Source organism: Dermacentor albipictus, chromosome 7, assembly GCF_038994185.2.
Source record: "Dermacentor albipictus isolate Rhodes 1998 colony chromosome 7, USDA_Dalb.pri_finalv2, whole genome shotgun sequence".
Lineage (NCBI taxonomy): Eukaryota > Metazoa > Arthropoda > Arachnida > Ixodida > Ixodidae > Dermacentor > Dermacentor albipictus.
In genome coordinates, this window is record NC_091827.1 from 47,436,529 (window position 1) to 47,449,100 (window position 12,572).

General features: G+C 48.6%; 1 protein-coding gene across 6 annotated transcripts in view; it reads left to right on the plus strand.

The window, feature by feature from the left end:
• Positions 1 to 12,572, plus strand: part of Calx (sodium/calcium exchanger 3) — a 339,781-nt gene that overhangs the window by 170,323 nt on the left and 156,886 nt on the right. For 5 of the 6 annotated variants that reach the window (XM_070522204.1, XM_070522200.1, XM_070522205.1 and 2 more), the window contains one exon: positions 11,999 to 12,054. The gene's annotated coding sequence lies outside the window, so the exon portion shown is untranslated. Of the gene's footprint in view, positions 1 to 8,458; positions 8,604 to 11,998; positions 12,055 to 12,572 lie in introns of those variants that run through there. The other variant, XM_070522202.1, reaches the window with a different exon arrangement.

The following is a 12,572-nucleotide window of genomic DNA, read 5'->3' on the forward strand; positions in this document are numbered from 1 at the left end:
GAGAGAACCGGCGAGAGTGACGTCACTGGCGGGGACCGAGCTGCCGGACCGGCGTGCTGGCATGCGCTGGCATGTAAAGCCCCTCAATCTCCCAAAGTAGCGCCATTCACTTCTCTCCTCCTCCGCTCGGCGCGGCCTCGACGGTGGCGCCGCCGGCAGTGGGCCTGCCGTAGCAGACGACGGCTAACACGCTACGGGAGGAAATCCGCGGAAAAGTTCGTTCGAGTCCTGCGGAGCAGTTTTTTCAATCTAGATCTTGCTTTGTCAGTCGGTAACTGGCCTTAAGAATGTCGTGTCGGATTTGCGGAAGAAATAGAGAAAAGCACCATTATTCAAGGCTTATTTAAGGCGTAAAGCGCGCGCACGTTGAAAGTTCGTGTTGCTGAAACACGACACAAGCACGCGGTGTGCTCAGACACGCGAGTAATTACCAGAGTTTCAGGTTTTGACAGCGCGAAAGTATGTGCACGTGGTTTCGTAGGTTAATTTACGTACCTGCAGGATGCTTTTGTTCGGCCGGCGCGTGAGAGATTCCGACTGTCTGCGGTCAGCAATGCCTGGCAGCAGGGCCGTTTCTGTTCCGCGCCTTTTACAGATGTACGTAGCTCATGCACAGGTTGTGGTGTCCATGAGCAACGTTTTCACACATAGGCGGTATAGATAATTTTAACAACTTACCAGCATATGAAATCGTTATTTATTTATTACAGTGCAAATGGTTAGAATTTGATAGAAAAGAAAGAAGGAACTTGATGGGACAACTGGAAAGAGGTTCATAAAATAATTATCCCCCTCCCTCATTGGCACCAGCAACACTTTTGCTGAAGTGCTAATTTTATCTCTGTATACTACGTGCGTCTGTATTCTTTTGCGTTGTAAGTTTTCACAAGGAAGCAGTGTTGCGTTAACTGGAACAGTCAAGGCACACAAGACAGAAGAAAAGTTGATTCTTGGGTTTTACATCCCAACACCACGGTCTCATAAGGCACGCCATAATGGGGGCTCTGGATTAATTTTTTTTTGCAGCTGGGGTTCTTTAACGCACCCCCAATGCACTGGACACGGGCCCGTTTTGACACGGGCGTCAAAAGAAGAGGTTGGAGGAGCCGTGTCACTTCACAAAGCCGCGCGTTCTTTGCCACTTGCTCGAAGTCAGCCCGCCCGATCTTGTGAATCCACACTTTTCTTCGTTTTGCGTTGCGCCCGGCGGATGGTAAAACAAAAAGCTTTTTGCCGTCACTGGGTCTGTTGTGGCAACCGTAGGCGCAGCAGCACGGCATCGCAATTAAGCACTCGGCCCTAACACATTGTATAAAACTACCGCGCTCCTTCAAACCGCCTGCCGTACTTCGTCGCGGAGGCCCAAGAATGGGGGTCGCAGGCCCAAGATTGGGGGTCGCAGCGCGCTGGAAAGAAAACATATACAAAAGCGCGGCGCCTGCTCTGCGCCGGAAAGAAAAAAATATACAAAAGCGCGGGGCCCGCTTTCACGTGACACAGCTTGGCCAATGGGGGAGCGGAGGAGGCTGGGGCGACAGGAGGAGTGGAGGAGGAAGCGCCTGGGTGAGCGGGGTGGCGGAAAGATCTAAGAATGGCGCTACTTTTGGAAAATTGAGGGGCTTTACTGGCATGCCTCCTTCCGTCCTGCGCTTTACTGAACGACGCTACGAGAGATTTGCCGCCGCCGCCGCCGCTCACGTTTGTTTTGCGATTTTCGTAGACTGTTCTTTCCTTCTGTGCTGCGTGAGTGCCTACAGCCAAGGGCGCCCAACATGCCCTCGTTCTGTGCAGCAATCGGCTGCGCGAACACACGCGGGCGAGACGATGTGGTGTTTCACAGGTTCCCGAAGCACAAGAAGCTTGCAGCGCAGTGCTGTGCTGTACTCGGACTATTTCCGCGATAGCCGGATAGCCTTACGTAAAATGCGGAAACGCGTTGTTGCTAGCGTTGCTATACTCCGTTTCATACATCAGGTGCAACGCTGTGGAGGCTTGAGACTTCTTGCAGTGGCTGCGTTCGCACTTAGAAAAAGTTCGGTGTTTCTTGACCCGATTTTGAGAAAACTTTTCATATATAAGCTCAGTTCTGAATGAAAAAAAAAAGAATTTACCCATAGAAACAATCCGTGTACTTATGCGGCTGCTAACACGCTCTTTTAAATCAATTTTCTTTTCGGCATTCTTTAATTGCAGCCCGTCGCGGCAGCTTCACGTGCATGCTCGCGCGAGCAAATGCCGCTGGCACGCTGCGAACCATAGACGGAAACGCGCGCAGTAATAAATTTTGGTAACCGGACTTCGTGCGTAGCTTCCACAGCGTTGCACCCGAGGTATAAATTTGAGTATAGGCTTGCCTAGTGACATTCGACGTACGGTTGCAGTTATCATGTTTACCACACGGCGGTACTAAAACTGCCTAATGTCTTTATGTCAACACTAGCATGGATCGCGCATACCGATTCTTGATCGAGCCACAATCGCAAAGTCGTCGAACCATATTCTGAATAGTGCACATATAATCCCCCTGACCATCTCGATCTGGATGTGTATGATAAGCAACTTCCATGACTGTACCTCGCAGCACTGCATGTGCGCGCTTTGAAACGCGGCACTTATGTTCGCGATCGTGTATCAACGCTCAGAAAACCACGGGACTTCAGACAAGCAGCGGCAAGGTGCTTGACATCGCGGAATTGTACCCGTGTTTACAATATAATGAGAAGTTAGTGCTTCGGCATTCTTCCAGCAGCAAGTTCCCAGTGACACTTTAGCGCATTTTTTCTCCCGTCATTGGAACGTGCAGCTACATGAAAAAAAAAAGCATACGTAACAGCTAAGATTTCCAGCGCGCGAGAAGGTGTACACATCGCTCTCGCTTTTGGCACACTCAACATCGTCGTTGCCGCCGTTGCCGCCATCGTTTTCCGTATCAACTGTCGGTTCGAACATGTACGGCGAAAATACAAGCTGTCCGAGACAGCGAGAACGTTCCATAATGCTTACAACTCAGCTATGCAGCCAGAACAGAACAGCGTGCTACGCTCTCAAACGGCGGCGCCGACCGGCGACTGCCGCCGCTGACGTCACAGCGGCTCCGACCAATCACGGGTAACAGCGGCGTTCGCGCGATACCCTGAGGCGCTGGTGCGCGTTTTCATGAAAAAACAGCCGCTTGCGCTTGTTTCCGCCCTTTTTGAACAAGATATTCGTGTTCAGGGGACTCAAAACTGTAGAATGCCGCAGAGAACTCATTTTTTTCGAAAAGTGTTTCAGCTTCCCTTTAACGTCCCTGGCCTAAACAGGGTAATTGTACAACCGATCCCATTCCTTTTGTTTACTTACAAAGGGAACAGAAGGGTCTGTAACCAAATCAGTTCCAAATTAACCCGAAGGCAGCGAGTCCATTTGATTAGTGCCAAATTAACCCGAAGACGCAGGGTTAGATATTTGGACTAGCGCAAACAAGCATGTTACCAACGCCGGCTCGACTCCATCTTATACGAGGCCCTGTCGCTAACACCTCAGCACAATTAATAAAGGAAAAATCAGACAACCACCCGTTTCGTAGCAATTGCTACAAAGGAAACCCATACGGGTTCCTCGAAAGATTAGCCTCAGAGTTGAAAAAAATTCGTCCTGGTCCGGGACTCGAACCCGGGACCACCGCCTTTCCGGGGCAGCCACTTTCCGGGTGGATGTCAGATTTTTCCTTTATTAATTACTTCTCTTCACCTTGCGGGTTTCCACAGAACTACTACGTCAAACACTTGCCTTTGCTTCGTGTGTTGTCGACTAATTCGACTTCGCCCTGCCATCTGCTAGCCGCCTGGTTAGCTCAGATGGTAGAGCGGATGCCCCGGAAAGGCAGTGGTCCCGTGTTCGAGTCCCGAACCTGGACGAATTTTTCTTCAACTCTGAGGCTTTTCTTTCGAGGAACCCGTATGGGTTTCCTTTGTAACAATTGCTACGAAACGGGGGGATGTCTGATTTTTCCTTTATTAATTACTTCTCTCCACCTTGCGGGTTTCCGCAGAACTACTACGTCAAACCTCAGCACAATGTTCAGCCTGCTGCCGCCAAATACCCGGTCGCGGCAACCCGTCGTGGTTGCTCAGTGGCTATGGTGTTGGGCTGCTGAGCACGCGGTCGCGGGATCGAATCCCGGTCACGGCGGCCGCATTTCGATGGGGGCGAAGTGCGAAAACACCCGTGTACTTAGATTTAGGTGCACGTTAAAGAACCCCAGGTGGTCGAAATTTCCGGAGTCCCCCACTACGGCGTGCCTCATAATCAGAAAGTGGTTTTGGCACGTAAAACCCCATAACTATTATTATTATTATTACCCTGTCACGGCGCGCACACTGAGGGACTGTGGCCCCGTCGCCCGCGCTCCTCCCAGGGAAAATTCCACCTCAGCCCACCCCCCAAAACCCCCTAGTCACTGACTTATGCAACTGCAACGGAAACTCCAAGTTTTCTCGCGGACTTCGTCGGGTCGAGTTCGAAGAGGCTTTGTCATCGAGGCTCGGAACGTCGGACCTGAAAAATTCGACCGAAGGTTATGCGGATCCAACGCACATCTTTCGAAAGACACGCGTACGTGAATCGAAGCTTTCGTTAAGCGAGTGATTAAATTTCGTGAAACTCTGCATCTGCTGAAACGCGTGTTTCTTTTACAGCTCGACAAATACACGCCTATCTTGCCCGGCAGGTCAGCAGGACGCGGTCCTCAGCCCTCGACGTGCGAGCCACGTTATCCACGCAACAAGCAGATTACGCTTCCTCAGAGATCGGCGCGCCCACTGTTCATCGCGCCATCTTTCGGGATCCGCCCGGTTTACAATCCGAAAGATTGACTAGCTTTATACGGCGAGAAGACAACCTAACAGACGCGCGAAAGCCCAGCAATGAAGGCACGAAAAAGCATTGCTTCATTAAAGTAATTATGCACCAATATGCCTACATTTGTTGCGGTGAGGATACTTAGGTCCAGTTTGTACGTTTCGCTGCGTAATTTCGCAAGGAGAACGAAGCCCAGCACTCGGCACATCTGCAGGTGGTAGTACAGACGGGGCTATACGCGTAAGTCGATGTGTCACGTGTGTGCAGTCCGGCGTGTAAACTAGTCGCCGAGACACCAGCGCAGCGCCCAAGCAGTAGCTATGGTCAGCAAAGTCCGGTGTATGGTTCGCAAGGATAGCTTAGCTTCTAAGTAAAGCTTTCCCTACCCGCCGTCCTCGGCAACGTCAATTTCGACACACCTCGGCATCTCGTTTATCGACGTCCTCTGCAGATGACCACCTTCGGAGATAACGCACTTTCTAACGTGGCCTCCGAGTTCGCGCCACCCGATTTCGGAGGCCATGCTTCTAAGCCGAACTTCTTTCCCGGTTGCGCGCGCCTGTCCACGGTGCGCAGAGCACGCGGCTGCTTCCACCGTTAACTAATTATCTAATGCGATCCCGGCGTGGTTGCTGTGCCATATAACGTCAGTGCGCTATTGTGACTCTCGCAGCGAAAGGCGTCCGCGATTTCTCAACGCCTCGCGATAAACATTGCTAAACTCAAAACCACTCAAGAAACAAACAGTACAGGTGGCAGCGAAGAAAAGCAAACACCTGCACTAATGCCGAAAAAAAAAACGAGGAAAAAGTGCAGGAACACCCAGTGGCATTATTTAGCTGCCCTCCCGGTCACCCCTCGCTCGTGTTAATCAATTAGCAACGAGCTTTTTCATTTGCGTCTTAGCGCCTTCACTCAATTCTGCGCACGCACTTCGGTAGTTTTTTTCTTCGCATCCGTTTTTGTTTAGATGTTTAGCGCCCCTGTTGTGCAACATATTTTATTCACGGGCTGTTTCCTCCTTTTCAGTCATGTTTTATTCAGTCACCCTAGCGTTAGGGCGGGCGCTTGGTATTTTTTGCTTGGTAGTTAGTGTTACTGTGTTGTTTTTTTTTTTCGTTTGTTCTTCCCCCGTTAGTTCCGCTTGGTTTGCGAGTCGGCGCAACTTCATTACCGACCGGGAGGGTTGCAGCTTTCCGACCGCAGTGATTCGCCTTTCTGACTCGCTCCGACCGCTTTTAATGGTTTGCCGTAGAGAGATGACAAGAGCTAACAAACCGAGGTGTCGTGCGCATACGCAATTGAAACTGCTACCCTTTATGAGTTAATGGAACGATGACCAGGCCCGCTTGGTTCACTGGCCTGTCTTCCGAAGCGATGCTGATTGCTTGACATACGGTTGTGCTCTGGCTGGCTGCTTCTCGATCATGGATGCGAAGACGCGCTTCGCAGTTCTACTAGGACACACGAGAAAATAAGAAAAAAATAAGCAAGATCACGCATAGATGTTGCTCGCCGTTTTGTGTTTGTGAGGGTGTTTTTTCTTCGCGTGCGTCTTGTTAGAACTGTGCAACGCGTCTTCGCATCCGTTAGTTTCTCGCGAAGCCGCTGACAGTGCGATCGGCCCGCTTGTTCGAGCACGTGTTATCCGGGGTCCAGGATTCGCAAAGCTTTTCGTTCGTCAGAGATGTTCGTCGATGGCCGGCCATCGTCGGTATATACGTATTTAGGAGCCGAAGTAACGATTGTCTGGCACTTGTTATTACGGAAATGTTTTGCGTAAGAACTTCTTTGTGAATAGTTCTCTCAATGCTATTCTCTCTCTATCTCTGTAATCCATCTTTAATGAAATTTGGAGAGGTGTTTCTAGCAACACGCCTTGCACACTCCTCTGGGTAGAAACGACGAGAAACGGAAGGGGATGCGCTCAGCGGACGTCACAGACACGCGTGGTGCTCCAGAGCCCGCAGCACACAGAATTGAAGTGCAGAGGCCTCAGACAGTCGTGCTTAAGAGACACTCGAGTGCTTGAGAGAGGTTTGCGGATGCGAAAGGAGGAAGCGCACGTAAGGGACAGAAATGCGCGCGAGGGACAAAACAGAAAGGAAAACATCGAGGAAGAGGCACAAGATGGCTGTCGGCCGGGCGGACGCCGAAAGATAAACAATAAATCGGCGTTTGCTGCTTGCGAGTGTAGTGTCTACAGGAGGAGCGATTGCTTGTCTTCCACATCCCATTTCCTTTGTTGACGTAGGGTAGCAGACGCGGCTCTCGGCGAGGCCTAACGGCTGACAAAGAAACGTGGCGGCCCCAAGCGGCGCGGACACAAGAGAGACGCAGGCGCGGATGGAGGGGAGAACACGCCTGCGGGGAAGACGACACCTGTGTGAACGAGGTGACGTCAGTCGGATGACGTAGTAGCAATGGGCGAGGAGGATCGGACGAACAATACCGGAGGCTCAATTTTTTATTAAAGGCGTAACTTTTTTTTTTTTGCGAAACCTACCGGGACTTTGCTGACCGTGGCTGCAGTTGCTGCTGCTGTCCAGTGGAATAGGTTAAACACATGGACAGTACTTATATATAACGAATCGTCTTATATGTAGCCCTATCTGCACTATACTCATGTAGATGTGCATGCGGCCACCTCTGTTCTATACGGAATAGGTGGCGTCTAAAACATGGCGGCTGTGAAGTCTGCAGCCATCACACGCATACCCTTCGATATCTGCTTCCGTTATCCAGAGAAAGCTGTCGCTGTGGCATAGGTTAGGACACCAGCTATTAAACAGTGAAGCTACAAATATACTTTCTAACGCATAAATAGCTCTATTAAAGCGAATATTTGTATGCGCTCTTTTGCGGGGTTTTTGACACTTCCAGATGCTCGGTCTATTTCTTGCTAAAAAGGTGGGCTAGCCTCCTGCTAGCCCAACATCATACTATGACAATTTTTTTCCTACAAGTCACCCGTCGTCGTCGTCGTCGTTGTCGTTGTTGTTGTTGTTGTTGCCGTCGTCGTCGTCGTCGTCGTCGTCGTCGTCGTCGTCGTCGTTGTTGTTGTTGTTGTTTCAAACATTGCTCGTACCCACGAAGGGGAACGGCCACATTGGATTGTTTACAATGTGCACCCAGCTTGCTTGCTTGCTCCCTATACGATGGCGTGCACCCACTACGGGGTATTGGCCAACAAGCGACGATAAAACGGAGGAGGGGATGAAAAAAATCTGATCTGATGTATGCATCAGGGTAAAGTGAAAGTTGTACAAAAGGATTAAAGCAGACTAACTAGTTACCGATCAACCTTCTTTACCTTCTTTATCCTCAGCTACGTTATTCTTCGCTTCTTCGTCATCCGAGAAGAAACAACAAAAGATCCAGTGTGCACGCCACGCGACATTGCATCGGTGTAATTCCGTCGAACAAATCCGGCTAGCTTACAAGTGAACGCACGTGGTATGAAATCATGACACACTGATCTATCGGTATAATTACAGCTAACCGGCAACAACGTTTGTTTTTGTGCGTGTCTGATACGCACAAGGCTGATTTCGGTTCACACCTCTACAACTCTCATCGCCATCGCCATCCAAGCAACACCATGGTCTGCACCATGGTTCCCAGTGAACTGCGTACCACTACCGACGCGGTTTCGCCTCGGCGTCGAAGTCGAACGGGTCTCCCCGCGAAGAGCAGCATCGCGTCGTCTCGGCGGCCGATATACCTACCCCTAAACGCCAGCGTCGCTTCAGCTCTGCCCGGTAGGCTTGCGGATGTGTCAGCGCTTGCATCACTGGCCGATGTTATCGTGTGACAGTTTGTTGTGTCGCGGCTGCAGCGCGCTCGTAGTACTTTCGCAATGATGCGCCGCAACACTGGCTGCTGACGACGTGGAGTGAGCGCTCTTTCACGTCGACGGCGTTGTACGTAGCGGAAGAACAGAAAGTACATACACTCTTAGGCAAAGTTACACCCTTTGGAGTGCCCCTTCTGCCACACCACAATAATCGTCATCTGCCTTGATGCATTTCCTTTCTTTAACGCTACGAGCCCGGTACTTTTCAGTAACGAACGGCATGCGCGTTATCAGCATGATAGCATTCCCGACAGGAATGTAGCGGGCGCGGCGTTTTCAAGAAAGGAAACGCATCAAGGCAGATGACCATTATTGTTGTATGGTTTATGGTGTAAAGGGTGTAACTTTGCCTAAAAGTGTAGGCCGAGTTGATGCTGGTTGATGCCGGGGCTTGCGCGAGTGACACACTGTCAAGAAGGCAGGCATGGTAGACAGCATGCTTGTTTTTTTTTTTTATTCTTGGGACAATACAAATGGATTTCAATCTCGGAAGGTTTATTGGGGTTCCGTATGATACCCTTTTTAACCCTGCATCGCCCAAACTATCGTATGTCCTACGTTGTTTTCATATCTCAGAATTATCGCTTAAGCACTGTAAACATGACGCAGGGCCTTATTATGGTAGCCTTCCTAATACTCCGGGGCGAGTTTTCACTCGTGGATAGTTTGACGAATCAGTTACTAATTAGTAATTGCTACAACTACTGTGTTATAGCTCGAAAATCACTCAACTGTTTTCATTTTTCTTAGAAGCTATCTTCCGTGTATCCAGAGGTATAGGCCCATAAGTCGTTTTAACATTTATTGATGGGGAAACTGTGTTCGGGCATTACAGCGTCAACCCAACTCTGTACTTTACAAGCTCGAAAAGTCAAGTCACTAAGGTGGTTGACACCCGTCGCCGTAGCCACTGGCTACGGCATTGCGCTGCTAAGTTCTAGGTCCCGGATTCGATTCCAACCGCGATGACCGCATTTCGCTGGTCGCGGAATGAAAATAAAAAGCGCCCGTGTGTACCGTGCATTTGGTGCACGTTAAAGAACCCCCAGGTGACCGAAAATTAGTCCGGATTCCCCAACACGTCGTTCCTCATAATAAAATTGGGCTGTGGCACGGTAAAACCATAAAATTTATTTAATAGTTAAGTTGGCTGAAGAGCATTCTATCTTGCTGGTTTTGTAATATACAGGGTGTCCCAACCATGTCATGCGCCAAGATTTAAAAATATGCAAATGCCACGTAGCTGGATAAAACCAAAGTAATATCGTTTTGCCGTTGCCTGGAGGTACTCAGATTGTGTTTTGCATTACGTCTAATTACATAATTAGTCTTACTCAATTATTGCGAGATTACCGCGAGACTGGCAGCTCGCGGCACTTTGCGTGTGCATTCGCGGACTTCTTTCATGCTCGGAAAAACACATTTAGGTAACACGTATTGAGCAACATCAAGCTGTATCGCAAATTGTCCATGTTGCTCTACAATTTCCTCAGTGACACCTTTAATCTAATTATAGTATTTGAGAAGTCGTTTGATTAACACAACTTATGTAGTTAGGCGTGATGCAAAACAAAATGATCTGAGTATCTCAAAGTGACGGCAAACAACAATGGCTTGGTTCTGTTCAGCTGCGTGGCATTTGCATATCTTTAAATCTCGGTGCACGACAGCTGGGACATCCTGTATAGCACAGAAGTTTCGGGCGACCCGCCGTGGTTGCTCAGTGGCTATGGTGTTGGGCTGCTGAGCACGAAGTCGCGGGATCGAATCCCTGCCACGGCGGCCGCATTTCGATGAGGGCGAAATGCGAAAACACCCGTGTGCTTAGATTTAGGTGCACGTTAAAGAACCCCAGGTGGTCAAAATTTCCGGAGTCCCCCACTACGGTGTGCCTCATAATCAGAAAGTGGTTTTGGCACGTAAAACCCCATATATTATTATTATTAAGTTTCGGGCGCAGAAATGCATACGTGCAAGCATGTGGACTTGTCCGTGTCCTGCACTGTGCTTGAACGTCGGTCGAGCAAGCGAGAAATTTAGCACTGAGATTCGCAGACAGCCGTAATTACATTCAAGCGTTCCCAGAAGACGCCGTAAAAAGCAATGTTCAAAGGCACATTTCATTGGAACGACGCAGAGTGGTATACCAAGTGGAGACGACAGCCTCAGAAATATTAACGCGTCGCCGTCGCAGCTATGCTTATTTCGTTCGGTTTTGGTTAGTCTGTGATGGCCACGCAGGCGCCGCCTATTACATGTACGAGTAAAAACAAAACAAAACATCCTTGACGTGTCGCCTTCTACTCGAGTTACTGTCCCAAACGCTGCCTTGAATGTCGCGCTTGAAGGACGTTCGGAAATGACACTGTCGCCTGCAGTCTTCTGCGTCTTGCCTCTGCAGACATCTCCACCACTTTTATTAACGTCGACGGGTGAGCGCTTGCGCAAGACCTATACTGTTTCGGTTAACATAACCGAAAACGCGGGGCCCAATCCACCGAGGATACTTCTTTTTTTTTTCTTTTCGTAACAACATTTCGTCATGTACGCTCTTCCGACCGGCCGGCGCATGTTTCTACGTAGTGCACCAGAACACCGAGTGTTTAGCGAATACGGGCTGCATATATGACGTCAGAGAAAAAAAAAAGAAAAGGAAAAGTTATTATTTGAAGGAATGACGGCGCAATGCAGGCATTGTCGTGAACGGAAACTTAAAAACATTTTTGTGCCAGCAGTTTCGAGAGTGGAACTGTCTTCGTCAGGGCAGTTTTAAAATTTCAGTTGTACAAACAGTGAAGCAGCACTGACGAAACTTCTGAACTACCCACTCTCGAAACTGTTGGCATAATGAATTTTAAGGTTTCCTTTACGATAATGGCTCCATTATGCCATCAGCATGAACGAAACCGTAAGCTTTACTATGCCATCAGCGTGCGTATATATATATATATATATATATATATATATATATATATATATATATATATATATATATATATATATATATATTAGTCATATCATGCGAAGCCAACAAACATTCAATTTATTCAATTTATTTATTCAATTTATTAAGCACAACTAATTTCCCCTGTGTTGTCCGTGGTGTCAGAGTTTGTTGGCTTCTCATGATATGACTAATAAAAATCGGGCCCCTCGGTTAGCCCCCTTTCTTCTCGTTTATATATATATATATATATATATATATATATATATATATATATATATATATATATAAACGCCACTGCTTGCTTTTCGCGACACTCTAATCACTGATCTCTTTTTTTTTTCTTTGCAATCCAGGTTGGTGCAAGGAAGATGGCGTGGAGGTCGACCTGGAGATGAGCTGTGCACCCGGGGTGAGTGACCTGATGACGTTCCCCTTTCTTTCACGTTTCTATACTGGCACCATTAGCCGTAGTTGCCTGCTAGGCAGTGATCCGTCTAAAATGATTGTTTCGCGTCGCGGCATGTAGGCACGACGTGTGAAGTTTATTTCGTTTGTTTCTTCACTTATACAGTAGCACAGTCTGGAACGGGCTGCGCAGAAGTGCGATTGAAACAACGACTTCGTTATGAAGCCCCCAAAAATCATTACCGTTGAGGAGCTGCGTCAAAATTAAATGTAAACCTTGGCAGTCATAATAGAAAATACAATAATAATGTGTACGCAACGTGCTATAGGCAGATGCCAAGTAGTTTCCCGCGCGGCATGGCCCCCAGTCTTTTTTTGTGCACGAGCATAAATATGTGTTGAGTAGAGCACTCACTTTGTTGTGCCTATAAATGTATAGCTTTGTCAGTTGTGCATATATATATATATATAAATTTGGCAGGGTTCATATTCATGCCGGGCTCGGATTCACGAATGAGTCTT